The 15,628-nt window shown below is 38.3% G+C and overlaps 1 protein-coding gene across 8 annotated transcripts in view; it reads right to left on the reverse strand.

Annotated features, from left to right (window-relative positions):
- SDCCAG8 (SHH signaling and ciliogenesis regulator SDCCAG8) overlaps positions 1-15,628 on the reverse strand; it is a 242,418-nt gene that overhangs the window by 147,461 nt on the left and 79,329 nt on the right. The gene's annotated exons all lie outside the window — the stretch shown is intronic.

Here is a 15,628-nt window from a genome sequence, read left to right on the forward strand (position 1 = left end):
GACTTGCATAATGTGTACATTAGTCCACTTGATGGTGTCCCACAAGTCCCTTAGGCTCTGTTCACTTTTCTTTATTCTTTTTTTTATATTATTCAGACTCAATAATTTTAATTGTCCTGTCTTCAAGTTCACTCATGTTTCTTCTCCAGATCAAATCTGCTGTTGAATACTGATTTTTTTTTTCACTTCAGTTACTGCCTTTTTCAGTTTCACTGTTGTTTGATGGTTTTTTATAATTTGTATCTCTTTATTGATATTCTCAATTTGTTCATGTATCTTTTTCCTGGTTTCTTTTATTCTTTTTCTATATTTTCCTTTATATTTTTGAGCATATTTAACATTGTTGTTTTAAAGGCTTTCTCTAATAAGTCCATTATCTGAGCTTTCACAAGGACATTTTCTGTCACTTTATTTTGCTCTTTTGAATGGGGTACAGTTTTCTGTTTCTTTGCATACCTCATGATTTTCTTGCTGAAACTGGGACATCTCAATATTATAATGTGGTAACTCTGGAAATCAGATTCTTCCCCTTCCCCAAAGTTTGATAGTTTTGTTTTTGTTTTTAATTGTTGAAGGCTGTAGTCATCCATTTCTTTAGTGACTTTCCCTAACTATTTTTGCAAAGACTGCCTTGTTGGACCTGTATGAACATTGAAGTCTCTGTTCCTTAGTGCATTCAGTGTTTAGACAGAGATTTCCTTGACCACCTGAGAAAGGAAAATAAAACAAACAAACAAAAAGCCCTCTGTCAGTCCTTATAAATTGGCTCTGTGCCAGGCCCTCCTTCAACACTTAGCCAGGCTTGTACTGAACCTAGGGACCAGCCTGAGGTGAAAATGTAAGGTTTTCTTAGGTAACTTCTGAGCATGTATCTTTCCCTAAACATGCATGTGACTTTTTCAACTCCCCCATATACAAGGTGCTTTTGGAAGGCTTAATTTCCAAAAGAAACTCTCCCTGGCTTCCACTTCAAATCCTTAGTTGCCTATTGTATGCCTGATCATACTCTTTAGCTCCAGGCAACTACAGGTGGTTACAGCCTTACATTGCTGCCTGCTACCCCTCAGTACTGTGTGAGCTTCAAGACAGGTCAAACTGAGACAAATGCCTTGCTATATAGTCCTTTAAGCAGCCCCCAAACCAAAAAACCAAACCCAGTGCCATCGAGTCAATTCTGACTCATAGCGACCCTAAGGGACAGGGTAGAACTGCCCTGTAGAGTTTCCAAGGAGCGCCTGGCAGATTCGAACTGCCGACCCTTTGGTTAGCAGCTGAAGCACTAAACCACTACGCCACCAGGGTTTCCAAGCAGCTCCCAGACAAGTTAAAAAAGAAACAGACAATAATTTGCAAATAAAGTCTTCTCTGCTTCATTTAGAGCCAAGATCAGGCTCCTCTCTTGGAGGGCAGGCCACCACTCCCTGTAAGAAAGCTAAACTGAGCTGGGAAGTGTATGGAGCATAGGTGAGTAGAAAACCAAAGCTTTCCTTTCATACAGAGGTTGCCTTTTTCTTGACTCATCATTTGCTTAGCTGGTGTAACTCTTTGACTGGTTTCCAGAGTATGACAAAGTTGGTTCTGGGTTCTAGCAGTTTCTGCTTTTTTTTTTTTTTGGTGTTTTTTAAATAGGAGCATGAACTCCTCAAACTGACATCTTGCTCTAGACTCCTCCTTGACATATTTGTTTAATTAGCAAATAATAAAACAGCAAAAAAATTATAATAACTCACCATGAAGGAAGCAAACAAATCATGAGGAGAGAATTACAAAAGGGGGGTGAACTTTACTAGTCAGAAAGGTCCTGTCTTAGCCCATGACATTTAAGTGGAAACTAAATGAAAAGAAAGAGCTGATCAAGTAAAGGGAAGAGTGGGGAAGAACATACAAAGTAGGTGTTTGTACAAAGGCTCTGGCGTATTTTAGAAGCTAAAGGAAAACCACTGAGGCTAAAGTGAATGGAAGAGTGTGTAAGAAGAGGATGGGACCACAGGGAGTGTCAGATTATGCAGGGCCTTATAAGCCATGAAAAGGAGTTCAGATTTATGTTTCTAAATGCAAATGGGAAGCCAACTCAAAGTTGTGAAATGGAAGAACAATGTGATTCAATTTACATTTTGCTTTTGCTAATGTGTAGAGTATGAACTGAAGAGGACACACTCTCATGAAGTTAAAATTATTACGAAGAAAGACAGATAACCAATAAAAGAAATAAGTAATATAAAGCAGAAAGGGAAATAGGGAGTACTACTGGGGGAATAGTGGAAACCCTGGTGGCATAGTGGTTAAGAGCTACAGCTGCTAACCAAAAGGTCAGCAGTTTGAATCTACCAGGCACTCCTTGGAAACCCTATAGGCCAGTTCTACTCTATCCTATAGGGTTGCTATGAGTCAGAATTGACTCGACAGCAACAGATCTGGTTTGTTTTTTGGCAGGAGAATAGTAAAAATAGTACACAGTTTTAAATAAGGTGGTCAGAAAAGGGCTTACAGAAGGTGACACTTGAACAATGACTTGAAGGCATTAAGGTAGTGATTCATAAAAATATAGAAGGGAACACTGTTCCAGGAAAACAGAACAGCAAGTACAAGGATCCTAAAGTGGGAACGTATCTATTTGAGAAACAGCAAGGAAACCAGTGTACCAAGAGCAGAGTAATGGGGGAGAAAAGCAGGAGATGAGGGCACAAAGGTAATAGGAGGCCAGACTGTATAGAACCTTGTAGATCATTGTAAATATCTTTCCATTCCCACCTGTTACACCTTCTCTTGCCCTCTGGGTATATAAGGAACTTTGCTCATTCCATCCCTTTTGCCTGAATGGCCTTCCCTTCCCACCTCTCTCTGCTTCCTTCCACACTATGCTGAAATATTACCCTTCTTGTAGACTTCATTAAAAAAATAACAGATTAAGATATAATTCACATACCATAGAATTCACCCATTTACAAGTCAAAGATTTTAGTATATTCAGAGTTGTGCAACCATCATCACAATTTTAGAACATTTTAACCAACCCAAAAAGAAATTCCATATCCACTAGCAATCACTTTCCATTTCCTTCCTTTCCTGATGCACCCAGCCCTATCAGCTGCTAATCTACTTTCTGTCTCTGTGTTTTTGTTGTCAGGCACCGTCTAGTCTGTTCCGACTCCTAATGACCCTATATACAACAGAATGAAGCAGTGTCTGGTCCTGTGATATCCTCACAATCATTGCTATGCTTGAGCCCATTGGGCAATGAATAAGGAAGACTGAAGAAGAATCGATGCCATTGAATTATGGTGTTGACAAAGAATACTGAATATACCATATTCATATTATTGCAGCCGCTGTGTCAATCCATATTGTTGAGGGTCTTCTGTTGACTCTCTAATTTACCAAGCATGATGTTCTTTTCCAGGGACTGGTCCCTCCTGATAACATGTCCAAAGTTCTTTGGTAGATGAAGTCTGACCATCTTCACTTCTAAGGAGCATTCTGGCTGTACTTCTTCCAAGACAGGTTTGTTCATTCTTCCGGCAGTCTATAGTATATTCAATATTCTTTGCCAACACCATAATTCAAAGGCATCAATTCTTCTTCAGTCTTCCTTATTCATTGTTCAGCTTCCACATGCATATGAGGCCATTGAAAATACCACGGCTTGGGTCAGGTACACCTTAGACCTCAAAAGGGCATCTTTGCTTTTCAACACTTTAAAGAGGTCTCTTGCAGAAGATCTGCCCAATGCAACGCACTGTCTGATTTGTCAACTGCTGTTTCCATGGGTGTTGATTGTGGATCCAAGTAAAATGAAATCCTTGACTTCAATCTTTTCTCTATTTATCATGATGTTGCTTATTGATCCAGTCATGAGGATTTCTGTTTTCTTTATGTCGAGGTGCAATCCATACTGAAAGCTGTAGTCTTTGATCTCCATCAGTAAGTGCTTCAAGTTCTCTTCACTTTCAGTAAACAAGGTTGTGTCATCTGCATATCACAGGTTGTTAATGAGTCTTCCTTCAATCTCAATGTCATATTCTTCTTCATAGAGTCCAGCTTCTTGGATTATTTGCTCAGCATACAGACTAAGTATAGTGATAAGATACAACCCTGACACATACCTTTCCTGATTTTAAGCCATGCAGTATCCCCTTGTTCTGTTCAAACGATTGCCTCTAGGTCTATGTACAGGTTCCTCATGAATGCGATTAAATGTTCTGAAATTCCCATTGTTCACAATGTTATACATAATTTGTTATGATCCACACAGTCAAATACCTTTGCATAGTCAAACACGCAAACGTGTAAACATCTTTCTGGTAGTCTCTTCTTTCAGTTAAGATCCATCTGATATCAGCTATGATATCCCTCATTACACGCCCTCTTCTGAATCTCACATGAACTTCTGGCAGTTCCTGGATACAAACCACCAACCTTTTCAGCTGGTAGCCAACCTGTTGCCACCGAGTCCATTCCAACTTATAGTGACCCTGTAGGACAGAGTGGAACTGTCCTATAGAGTTATATATACACATATATACATATATATACATGCACACATATATGTATGTATATATATCCACATATCGATTTTTTAAAATATAGACATAAATAGATACTTGATACATCCATTAGTCTGTCCTGACTCCCAAATTAGACTAAAACATACCTGTTTCTTATTATATAAACCCTTGTAGGGCTTAAATAGGAGTACCTGGGGGGCACAAATGGTTAAGCATTTGGCTACTAGCTGAAAAGGTTGGTGGTTCGAACCCACTCAAAGGTGCCTCTGAAGAAAAGGCTGGTTTCTGAAAGGTCACAGCCATGAAAACTTCATAGGTCAGATTTACTCTGCATACAAGAGGTCAACATGAGTCAGAATTGACTTCCTGGCAACAGGTTTGGTTTTACTGGTTAGGGCTTAAATCACTATATATACAGCAGATATTCGTAAATTAGGGACCAGAATTACTGGCCTGACAGAGATTGGAGAAACCCCAAAAATATGGCACCTGGACACCCTTTTGGCTCAGTAATGAAATCACTCCAGAGGTTCACCCTTTATCCAAAGATTAGACAGGCCCATAAAACAAAATGAGACTAAAGGGGCACACAAGACCAGAGGCAAGGACTAGAAGGCAGGGGGGAACAGGAAAACTGGTAATGGGGAACACAAGGTTGAGAAAGGAAAGTGTTGACACGTCTTGGGGTTGTTAATCAATGTCATAAAACAATATGTGTACTAACTGTTTAATGAGAATCTAGTTTGTTCTGTAAACCTTCATCTAAAGTACAATTAAAAAAAAAAAAACAAGAAGACCTATAGCATTGGAAACCCTATAAGGTCTCTGTGAGTCAGAATTAACTCCATGGCAGTGGGTTTGGCTACTCCCTAAAAATACTATCTTTGACAGAGACAGGTTGGTGGTGCCTATAATCTTTCCAGTAGAACTTCATTCTTAATTCAGTATAGGGCTTTAACCTGTATTGCAAATTAAACAATGTCTGTCTTGTAATTAAATTCAACTGTTTAAAAGCCTAGATATTTTATTGTTAATGATTCTATTATTAATCACAATGGAAAAAAATATGAACCAAATTTTACTGCTGATGACAGTAAAATTTCATTCTTACAATCTTTTTTCTTTGTTTTTCCTTTTTTTTTTTAATTTTTATTGAGCTTTAAGTGAACGTTTACAAATCAAGTCAGTCTGTCACATATAAGCTTATATACACCTTACTCCATACTCCCACTTACTCTCCCCCTAATGAGTCAGCCCTTCCAGTCTCTCCTTTCGTGACAATTTTGCCAGTTTCTAACCCTCTCTACCCTCCCTTCTCCCCTCCAGACAGGAGATGCCAACACAGTCTCAAGTGTCCACCTGATACAAGTAGCTCACTCTTCATCAGCATCTCTCTCCAGCCCATTGTCCAGTCCCTTCCATGTCTGATGAGTTGTCTTCGGGAATGGTTCCTGTCCTGGGCCAACAGAAGGTTTGGGGACCATGACTGCCAGGATTCCTCTAGTCTCAGTCAGACCATTAAGTCTGGTCTTTTTATGAGAATTTGGGGTCTGCATCCCACTGATCTCCTGCTCCCTCAGGGGTTCTCTGTTGTGCTCCCTGTCAGGGCAGTCATCGGTTGTGGCCGGGCACCATCTAGTTCTTCAGGTCTCAGGATGATGTAAGTCTCTGGTTCATGGGGCCCTTTCTGTCTCTTGGGCTCATAGTTATCGTGTGACCTCGGTGTTCTTCATTCTCCTTTGATCCAGGTGGGTTGAGACCAATTGATGCATCTTAGATAGCCGCTTGTTAGCATTTAAGATCCCAGATGCCACATTTCAAAGTGGGATGCAGAATGTTTTCATAATAGAATTATCATTCTTACGATCTTAATAGAAGTGTTACTTTTATAAACTTAGAGTGGATAACTGGAAAACGTAGAGTGACACTTTTATTGATTTTAATAATATAATTCATAATTAAGAAAGAGGGAAATATTTCTGGAACCATAAGAGTTTAGAGCTAGAGAAAACCTTAGAAATCACTTACCTAACCTTCTCACTACACAGGGAGAGAAACTGAGGCTCAGAGAGGTTTTCTTAGGAGGTTAGCCTAATCAAGAAGCCAAGCCTTTATAAGACTCCCAGTCCACAGGTAAAGGAGTAACCTCTATATTCTGGGTTTCACCTTCCATCATTAGGCATGTAGAAATCTATAATAAATCATCAATTCCTTATTTCTAGAAAATTAATTCTACTTGAAATCTAACATTTTAATAAAATTACATTTTATCATATGTTATCTGAAATGTGAAAATCTTAAAAAATTTCCATTACATAGAAGATGCTACTAAGAAAATGAAAAACATATTCAAAGATTCCCAAAATATAATATGGCTTCTGTGTCTGATGATAGAGCATGCAGTATAAGTAGGCAATTATACTTGCATTTTGAGAAGCCCCTTTTCTACAGGCAATGTATTATAACAGAGATGTAGCACTTGAGGTAATGAGGTCAGTTATCCAAAAATGCTATGGAATCATAAGACATGTATGTTTCTTGAATATATCCTATTTTCCTACCCCCCAATTCCTTTGCTCAAGGTGCCATGTTGGACTTCCCAACCAAATGTCTCTCTCTCCCATCTATGCTGGGCAATATCCTAACTTCCCTCCAAGGATGTCATCTCTCCTTCTAAAGCAACAAGTGAAGTTTAGGAAAAAGATTTCTAAAATTGTAACAGTCTGTGTTCTCTTCAAAAGTGGACCTATTATAATTTTCATTTGAAAGTACATGTGAATGGCCATATTATGAAGACTAGGAAGCAACACAGAACAATGCTTAAGATAACGTGGAGTGAAACAAGCAAAAACTGTAGTTACATCTAGGCTATGTTTACTACCATCAAATATTATATATGCATATGGACAAAAAGTGGAAGGTAAAACAGAAAAACGCAGTTTGCTCTATTGGGTGATGGAATTATTGGCTTCTGTGAATGTGCTTATGTTTATATAATAAATATTGTTTTAAAGCGTATACACATGTAGTAATTAGCAATATTTATATGGATATTGGTGCTAATATTTCTGTATTGTAAAAAAGCTTATGTAGCTTTCCTATGCCTCTCAGCCTGCTGGCCCACATGAACACACATTTGAAAAACTGCTGCCACCTGGTAGCTATCAGACTTGCAGACTTGGTTCCTCAGAAGACATTCTGCAAGGCTGGCAGGTTGGCCTTGTGAGTCTAAACTTTTAAAGTTACAATAAGCATGCAGTTTTTTTTAAGGGACAAAAATATATATCATTTACTGAAACCGAAAATACAGCAAAAACTTTCTTCAGGGGCAGTAGCAGATGAGCCTTATGACTAAAATACAAAAATATTCCTTGAGTTCATTTACAGTTTTATAGTCCTATCCAAGGGCAAACCCTTATTTCTAAATTTTTATTCTATAAGGCATATTATTTCTAAATGGACTTATTTTATTTCTTATGTATGCTTGTCAGTGCTAAATAGACTGAAATGGCTGTTTTCAGAGATGCTGTTTATGCTTATACATTTGATTTTTTTTTTGAAATAAATTATTGTGGTTGAAATAAATTATTTTCTGGAAAATTAGATGACAAGTAAAAATTGGCAGGGTCTTTTTTGAGCATATCAATTTCATACTACCACCTAAAACTGCAGTCTAAATCATTAACGAACTTACTAAATGCTAAATATTCCAAAAACCTTGGTATTTTTTACTGACTTAATTCTACACTGTTCCTTTGTATATATATTATTAAAAAATCAAGCTTAATTTTTCACAGCTAATTTTGTGAATTTACCAACAAAATTATTGTTAAAAATGAACAGACTAATTTGGCATGGAATTTAAGAAAAATAATAAGTTCAGTAATTTAAGACTTGCATTAAATAGGGATAATTTAAATTATTTGCATAACCCAATAAATCCTATTTGTCCCATTCAAGCTTCACATAGGATAGGAACAAAAGAGGCTGATTTATTAGACATACGCCAGGCTGACGAATTTTCTCAGAAATCTTGATTAAGGCTGTGGTAAGAACGCAAATGTATCTAAGTGTGCTGAACAATGCTTTAGGGCATACTTAGGGAAGATGCTATTAAAAAAAAAAAAAGCTTTATTGCATCACACACTTTGAACCAGATTCTCCCTCTCATGGGCTGTAGCCAGCATGAAGTTCACACTACATTAATTTGCACTTGTCTTACACTGCTTCGCAAATATTCACAAGGCGCATTTGTATGTGTACTCTGTCTCCTCAACTAGAATATAAACTCCCCAAGGGCAGGACCCGCATCTTCCGGTCATTACCCCCACAGTGTCTAGTGTACTGGTCTGGGAAAGCCAGGCCCCCTCTAACAATTATTGTTTGAAGTGAGGCGCAGGGAAAGGAATGTGCTAAGCCTTACAGCACTGAAAGAGGGTGTGACGAACACTGGAGAGCTTCTCTGTCATCACCGGGACAGAGTGATTACATGTGCTGAAGGCATGCACAATGGCCCCTCTCCCAGTCATTTTTTAGAGACAGAAGTGAGACTGCAGGCGGTAGCTGGGTAAGTCTCTAAAGTCTAGCTCTCAAGAAGCCACCACTATATCTCAATACATTCCCAAAAAGCCTGCTTAAGCGAATGCATAGCTTTACAAATACGAAGCAGAGAACAGAGCTGAGCAGGAGTTGACTTTCCTTTCATTGCAGGTGCTAGGTTACAAGCAGAAAAGGCTGCTGTCATCTACTTTTAACAGATGCAATGATACATTTCTAGGAAGTTTCCAGAATCAAGTAGATGACAGTGGACCTCAAGGGGTCCATTAGCTGGTTCTTCAGGCAAAAAGCATATTGCTGCTACTACTTAAACCTAGAAATTTCAGTGAAGAAAGTTGCAAAGTGTGCTGTAGTAATCTATTTAAATCTTTTTACTGTCAAAAAGTTCTTATTTTTGGTTATTGTGATTTCCAGTGGCTGTTATTAGATCATTTTGTTCTTGTTCTTTCCATACTGAAGATCAAGAACAGGTGTTTAACTTTCTTCTTGAAATAATATGTCAAGTCCTGGAAGATAGTGAAGTAATTTTTCAGTCTTTTTTAAGTAAAAAGATATAATTCTTCAACTCTTCTTTACTGCCTTTATTTCTCTGGCCTGAAATAATTTGTCTTATAAAGGACGTGCAGGACTTCCTCTCATCTTACACAAAGCCATAAAAAACAGACTCGCTTCTCCCAACAAACTATCCAGTTAATTCAACTAAACTTAGAAAGTCGTTTCTGCATTAATACAGCCCATGTTTAACGTCAGTATTAAATTGCTGGATCATACTGCTGTAGACATGAGCAATCCTCAAATTCTTTTTTGCCCTATGTGCTCCACCCTTAAATATTTCCTTTGATTACTCCATTAAGGGGAATTTTGAACTTCAGTGCTCCATACTTAATAGTAGTCACAACTCCAAATTTATAATCTATACAATACTGATATGTAAGCCTTCTATACCATTCTTCTTACCTCTGGGGGGGAAAAATGGTACCTATCTAAAAACAAATTTGTAAATGTAAAACAATACCATCAAGCCATGCACCACTAGTAATGGCACTAAAGCCAGTTGTACACTCACTTGATAACTCAGAGACCGGGGATATGGCGCATTTGCTGTACTACAAAATACTCAAAAACCATTATGTTAGAATTTAAGATTAATGGGTCTTCAAACTTAAAGCTCCACAGTCTAGTAACGCAGGGGAAGCTTAAAAAATACAGCTGCATTTCTATACTTAGTATGGGAGTTGGCAATTTTTTTCTGTAAAGGGGCAGATAGTAAATATTTTAGGCTGTGTAAACTATACGGTCTCTGCTGCAACTCCACAACTATGCTGTTGTAGTACGAAAGCAGCCATAGACAAGATGTAAATTAATAGGTGTGACTGTGTTCCAATAAAACTTTACCTGTAGAAGGCAGCAGGCCAGGTTTGGCCCATGGCTGGTAGTTTGCCAACCCTGTTTCACAGATGGAAACTCTGGTGGCATAGTGGTTAAGTGCTACGGCTGCTAACCATAAGGGTCGGCAGTTTGAATCCACCAGGGGCTCCTTAGAAACTCTATGGGGCAGTTCTACTCTGTCCTATAGGGTCACTATGAGTCGGAATCGACTCGACGGCACTGGGTTTAGTTTTTTTGGTTTTTAGTTTCACAGATACAGGGTGCATGGACATGTTAAATATGCATGCATGTCTGTATACGTACATTAGCAAACCAAATCTCTGCTGGCCTATCCCCATAGCCAGGGCAGCTTCACGGGCAGGTGACAAGCGCAGTTGCATAGGGCTTCCTGTTCAGAAGGGCCCTGCACTCGCACTTTAATGCTCTGTGGTTGAAGTCTTGAAATTCTTTTTTTATTATTATTATTGTACTTTAGATGAAGGTTTACAGAACAAACTAGATTCTCACTAAACAGTACACATATTGTTTTATGACATTGGTTAACAACTCTACAATGTGTCAGCACTCTCCCTTCTCAACCTTGGGTTCCTGATTACCAGCTTTCCTGTCCCCTCCTGCCTTCTAGTCCTTGCCCCTGGGCTGGTGTGCTCCTTTAATCTCATTTTGTTACATGGGCCTGTCTAATCTTATGCCGAAGGGTGAACCTCAGGTAAGACTTCATTACTGAACTAAACGGATGTCCGGGGGCCATACTCTGTGTCAGACTAGTAAGTCTCACCTTTTTTTGTGAGTTAGAACTTTGTACTACATTTTTCTTCAGCTCTCTCTGAGATCTTCTATTATGATCCCTGTCAGAGCAGTCAGAGGGGATAGCCAGGCACCATCTAGGTGTGCTGGACTCAGTCTGGTGGAGGTCCTGGTAGTTGTGGTCTACTAGTCCTTTGGACTAATCTTTCCCTTGTGTCTTTAGTTTTCTTCATTCTCCCTTGCTCCCGAAGGGGTGAGACCAGTGGAGTATCTTAGATGGCTGCTCACAGGCTTTTAAGACCCCACATGCTACTCACCAAAGAATGCAGAACATTTTCTTTATAAACTATGTTAGGCCAATTGAGCTAGATGTTCCCCGAGACCATGGCAATTTTTAAGAAGTCCTGAAATTCTTGATAATTTTACCTTGGAATATGTTTTGTAAGTAAAGTCTGATAGGACAATGGAACATTCGCTGGGAGCTTGGAGCCTTGATTCCACTGCAGCCTTGCCTCTCCACTGCCTCCCTGGAGCCTGGGGCAGTTCTCAGACACTTCTTCCCCACCCAGCCTCCTTCTTTCTGCCCCAAACTGTGACCATTGCTATCCTCCACCCAGGGTGGGGACTAGGTCATATTGGTGGTAGGAGTGGGTAAAGGGGAGGTGTGTCTTCTACCCTTGTTTTTTGCCCCTGGAGGGTGGGAGGATGTGAACCTGGAAATACACACCCCTGCCATATCAGGATAGGGCATGTGATGACCATCCTTGCTCCAGGATGGCAACATCATGGTGCACTCAGCAGGCAACTTGGGTCTGAGCTTGCACACCCCTAATATAGGTACCAAACATGCTCTAGTGCAATCTCTTGGAGGGCACCTGCCTAGAGGCCTTGGGAAGGGAAGAATGACTCCCCAACCCCCAGCTGGGCCACAGTGTATAGGTCCAGTGGCTAGCAGGACGAGGAACCCAGAAGTAGCCAGTGGACTACATATACATGCCCAGCCAAGGGGCAGACCCCCAGGTACCTGTGAGGTCTGTACTCGCCCGTGAGTATCCCTGTGCTGGAGGGAGCCTGACATTCAATAGCAAATAAAAAACACCATGACAGGTCATGAGAAAGGCTGTAGAAGAAAGGAAAAAGTTTTATATTTTAGTAAAACTTGTTTTGTTTTTGAACAAGAGGCCTGCATTTTCTTTTTGCTCTGGATTCTGGTCAGAGGTTAACGGATAAAAAGAATCATCTTCTGAGATTCATCTACCAAAATGGAGGCTGACGAAGAAAATTCCACTCATGCATCTTTCAGTTCAGAGTCAGCTAACCCTTGTAATGCCAGGGTTAAGCAGGGCTTCCCACAGCATTCCTAACTCTCAAACGTAAGGCTCTGAAATTAATTATGCATTTTGGTGTCAGGCTCTAAGGGGCTGCTTTCTGGATATGGTAATCGGGAATGCTGCATGGTAACCATTTCTACCAAAGAGTTTGCTACAGGGTTAATTCATGTTTCTTTACGATGACTGTAAGGCATCTTATAAATACAGGGCAAAATAAAAATATTATGTATGAAATTTCATAAGACAACAATAGGCAAAGAAAGCTGAAATTTTACTGAGACTTCCCTTTATTCCCTACTGAACAAGGCAATCCCATAGCATTCTAACGTACAAAAGTGTATCTATTTTCCTGATTTCAATAAATCATCTATAAAACATATGTTTCTTAAGACAGTCAAAGAAATTTGAATCTGGGCTGGGCATTATATGATATTAAAGAATTATTGTTAATACTGTTAGGTGTAATAATGACAGTGTTCATGTAAAAAAAATTTCCTTTATAGATAAACTCTGAAGTACTGATGGGTGAAATAACATAATGTCTGAGAACTGCCTTAAAACCTCAGTAAAAGGCAAAGAAGACAGAGAAGAAGAGGAAGATGAAGAAGAAAAAGATGATGACGAAGAAGACAAAGTAGGGAGAAAAAAAAGTGACATAGATGGAATGAGACTGGCAAAATGATGAACCTCGGTGATGAAAATGTGGAAATCCATTATAATAGTCCTTTTACCCTTATATATATTTTTAAATGTCCCTAACAGAGTGTTTACATGTGCGTATCTATGTATGTGTGTATGTGTTTGTGTGTATACCTGTTGCCTACAAAATCTTTCTAATAAAATCAGGGCATGGATTTCTCCTTCTCCTCCATACCAAATGTCTTTTTTTTGTGTGTGCAACAAGCATCCTCTGAGGTTGACAGGAGCTCTCTAAACTGAAGGGATACAAAGGAGTTGATGGGAAGGATAATCCACCCATCAGTTCCTGACACAATAAAAAAAAAAGGAAAAGGAGAAAGTGGGAGGAATAGCCTGCCATTGTTATTCTCGTAACCTTTCCTTCTAATTATGCCAGAGTCATGGCTCAGGTCACAAGGAAAATGATTCTGGTCGTCAACCATTTGCCCTATTTTGCCTACATCAAAAAAGCTCTTGTTCTCACCACATTCCAATCTCACAATTTCCCACTTACTTTATAAATGTATCAAGTGGTCAGATTAACTAGAATATGGGTAAAATGACTATATTGTGAAGGGCACCTTGTTTGTAAACCTAGAGGTATCCTTCCTGTTACTCTGAATTGCATGATATAGAACACTGACAAAATTAAACACATTTTATACTGTTAAAGGTATTTCAGACTAATGCTGAACATGCCCAGCTTTTAAAAGTTAAACGTAAATTTCTCTCTTGAGTGCAGATGGGGACCAAGCAATGTAGCTCTTTGGTCTTACACACAGAAGGTCAGGTCATGGCTGAAAGACCACAGAACAATTGCTGCTTTGGGAGTCCAAATTATCCCTGGAATGAGATACCACTACTTTCTTTTCTGAAACTGTCTGTCCAACACAAAATAGTTACAAAGAGCACCTATAAGATTTCCTCACTTTCTGTGCAAGAAAAATGGTAACAAAGCACATCACATCACAAACATCTTATAACTGTTCAGGGGTTTTATTCCTAATGCTATGACCCCAAAAGGCACATCTCCATGTAAAAAAACTTATTAATAAAAACCATTGTGGAAATTGCTAACGGTTCACTATTGATCAGGAAATTTTTATAAAGGAAAACTGCTCTTTTTAAAATCTTGCAACTTTTGCTTCCATCCTATTACCGGTTAATTGAAATGACATACAGTGCTAAAAAGTATTGCTAAAACTTCTAAACAGGTTATTTATTTACAAGTGATATTATATTCTTATAGATCCTATAGGGGTTTTTTTCTCTAGAAAATTGTAATTTCAAATAACTCAGAGAATCTTTCTTGCTACATTTTTCCAGTAAGTCCAAAATATTATACTGGCAGGATGCTGTAGAATAATACAAAACGAATATAATAATGCTAGTGAGTATGCCAATATGATACCTTCTATAAAACAATTATATTAAATTAGGAAAGAAAAGTCCCCTGTGTTTGACTTGGTAGTTCTAGGCCTTCAGCCCAGTAGAAAGGATTTTCAATTTCTCTACCAGGCACGCCCCCAACTGGATCAAATAAAATCGGTTCCCTACTTGTACATGTTAACAATGAAAAAATCTTCTGAAAACTAAAAACTTATTAAAACACTTTGAATATAGTGATACAAACAAAGAATTTTATTTTAGTTGTCTGGATTTTAATTTAGTGGCTGGGATTTCAGTTACAACTTGAACAATTTTTTGTAATAAATTTCATTATCATATCACTTTCATTTTGAATGTTTTTCTCATTGTTTTCGTGTTATTTGTCTTAAAGAGTTAATTAGGTTAAAGGGAAGATGTGTTGAAAAATATGACAAAAATCCTTGAAGTAGAAATATATTTGAAATAAATTTACTTGGGGCTACATACTTTAAAATTGTAGTAATTTCTTTAAAATACTGACACTGGGAACTCAATCTTATTATTTTAATAAGAACAAATCAAACAATCTGATTTCATTGAATCTACAAAAAATGAGTCTTCAATGTTCTCTACTGTCACATAAAAATAGTAAATCGAAAGTCAGTTTATTAGAACTGTCTCTCCAAAAACTTTATCTGCGTTGTCAGTTAAGACTGGAGTATCTAAATGATCGCACCAAAGATGTAACATAAAACATCTGCTCCACCCGAAACTGAAATAAGCTGCATTTTTTCCCTAACGTTTATAAGTTCACTGTATTCAGGTTTCCTGAGCAAAAGTACGTGTGGTTATCTTAGTTAAACTGGTTTCACTCTGCCAACAATCAATTTGATTGACATATTTACATATCAACCCATCTCATCTTAGAAATTTTAAACTTTTTTTTCATTTAAAATTGGATTCAAGTTGGCATCTTTCAAGAAGTTTATGTACGTGTATTTTAGGTTCAAAATGTGCATTAGAAGATTTTTTTTTTTTTTTACTTTGTAAGTA

The sequence above is a fragment of the Elephas maximus genome, chromosome 24, assembly GCF_024166365.1.
Source record: "Elephas maximus indicus isolate mEleMax1 chromosome 24, mEleMax1 primary haplotype, whole genome shotgun sequence".
Taxonomy (NCBI): Eukaryota; Metazoa; Chordata; class Mammalia; order Proboscidea; family Elephantidae; genus Elephas; species Elephas maximus.